This window comes from Arachis stenosperma, chromosome 4, assembly GCF_014773155.1.
Source record: "Arachis stenosperma cultivar V10309 chromosome 4, arast.V10309.gnm1.PFL2, whole genome shotgun sequence".
Lineage (NCBI taxonomy): Eukaryota > Viridiplantae > Streptophyta > Magnoliopsida > Fabales > Fabaceae > Arachis > Arachis stenosperma.
Window position 1 is genome coordinate 53,498,941 of NC_080380.1, and position 2,271 is coordinate 53,501,211.

Genomic DNA, 2,271 nt, shown 5'->3' on the forward strand with positions numbered 1-2,271 from the left:
GGTCATGGTGCCTATGGTACAAGGTATAGAAAACTTCCCAGGATCTTGCCTCTTTTGAGGCAGTTTCTGCCTAGACAAGTCATCCAGTTCTTTGGTGAGCAAAGGTGGTTCATCCTCCCAAGTCTCATTTCCAAATAACTTGTCATTTAGCTTCATGATTGCTCCAAGGTATTTAGCAACTTGCTCTTCAGTGACATACTCATCCTCTTCAGAGGAAGAATACTCATCAGAGCTCATGAATGGCAGAAGTAAGTCCAATGGAATCTCTATGGTCTCATTTTGAGCCTCAGATTCCCATTGTTCCTCATTGAGGAACTCAGAGGAGATTGGTACACGCCCACTGAGGTCTTCCTCAGTGGCGTCCTCCTCCTCTCTTTCCTCTCCATATTCGGCCATGTTTATGGCTTTGCACTCTCCTTTTGGATTTTCTTCTGTATTACTTGGGAGAGTACTAGGAGGGAGTTCAGTAACTTTCTTGCTCAGCTGACCCACTTGTCCTTCCAAATTTCTGATGGAGGACCTTGTTTCATTCATGAAACTTTGAGTGGTCTTTATTAGATCAGAGACCGTTGTTGCTAAGTCAGAAGTATTCTGCTTAGAACTCTCTGTCTGTTGCTGAGAAGATGATGGAAAAGGCTTGCTATTGCTAAACCTGTTTCTTCCACCATTATTGTTATTGAAACCTTGTTGAGGTCTCTCTTGATTCTTTCATGAGAGATTTGGGTGATTTTTCCATGAAGAATTATAGGTGTTTCCATAGGGTTCTTCTAGGTAATTCACCTCTTCCATGGAAGGGTTCTCAGGATCATAAGCTTCTTCCTCAGATGAAGCATCCTTAGTACTGTTTGGTGCATTTTGCATTCCAGACAGACTTTGAGAAATCAAATTGACTTGTTGAGTCAATATCTTGTTCTGAGCCAATATGGCATTCAGAGTGTCAATCTCAAGAACTCCTTTCTTCTGACTAGTCCCATTGTTCACAGGATTCCTTTCAGAAGTGTACATGAATTGGTTATTTGCAACCATTTCAATCAATTCTTGAGCTTCTGCAGGTGTCTTCTTCAGATGAAGAGATCCTCCAGCAGAGCTATCCAAAGACATCTTGGATAGTTCAGAGAGACCATCATAGAAAATACCTATGATGCTCCATTCAGAAAGCATGTCTGAGGGACATCTTCTGATTAATTGTTTGTATCTTTCCCAAGCTTCATAGAGGGATTCTCCATCCTTCTGTCTGAAGGTTTGGACTTCCACTCTAAGCTTACTCCATCTTTGTGGTGGAAAGAACTTTGCCAAGAAGGCATTGACTAGCTTTTCCCAAGAGTCCAGGCTTTCTTTAGGTTGAGAATCCAACCATATTCTAGCTCTGTCTCTTACAGCAAAAGGGAATAGCATCAGTCTGTAGACCTCAGGGTTAACCCCATTAGTCTTGACTGTGTCACAGATTTGCAAGAATTCAGCTAAAAACTGATGAGGATCTTCCATTGGAAGTCCATGGAACTTGCAATTCTGTTGCATTAGAGAAACTAATTGAGGCTTAAGCTCAAAGTTGTTTGCTCCAATGGCAGGGATAGAGATGCTTCTCCCATAGAAATCAGGAGTAGGTGCAGTGAAGTCACCCAGCACCTTCCTTGCATTGTTGGCATTGTTGTTGTTTTCGGCTGCCATGTGTTCTTCTTCCTTGAAGAATTCGGTCAGGTCCTCTAAAGGGAGTTGTGTTTTGGCTTCTCTTAGCTTTCTCTTCAGGGTCCTCTCAGGTTCAGGGTCAGCTTCAACAAGAATGCCTTTGTCTCTGCTCCTGCTCATATGAAAGAGAAGAGAAAAAGAAAATGTGGAATCCTCTATGTCACAGTATAGAGATTCCTTGAAATGTCAGAGGAACAAAGAAATAGAAAGAAGAAGGTAGAAGAATTCGAACTTGTTTAGTTAGAGTTCGAATTGTGCATTAAGAAGGAGTAGTACTCCATAAGTAGAAGGATGTGAGAAGGAGGGAAGTGGATTTTCGAAAATTCAATTAAAAGATTTTGAAAACATTTTGAAAATTTGATTGATAATTTTCGAAAATTGAAAGTGAAAAAGAAATTAAGTGATTTTTGAAAAAGATTTTGAAATTAGAAATTAAAAAGATTTGATTGAAAACTATTTTGAAAAAAATGAGGTTAAAAAGATTTGATTGAAAAGTTATGGTTTTAAAAAGATGTGATTGAGAAGATATGATTTGAAAACAATTTTAAAAGATATGATTTGAAAACAATTTGAAAAGATATGATT

The 2,271-nt window shown here is 39.1% G+C and overlaps 1 non-coding gene across 1 annotated transcript; it reads left to right on the forward strand.

Moving 5' to 3' along the window:
• The first annotated feature begins 1,155 nt into the window (after positions 1 to 1,155).
• Positions 1,156 to 1,263, forward strand: LOC130978134 (small nucleolar RNA R71). The gene has a single exon (XR_009085794.1). It is a non-coding gene; the product is annotated as a small nucleolar RNA R71 (small nucleolar RNA).
• Positions 1,264 to 2,271: the final 1,008 nt, after the last annotated feature.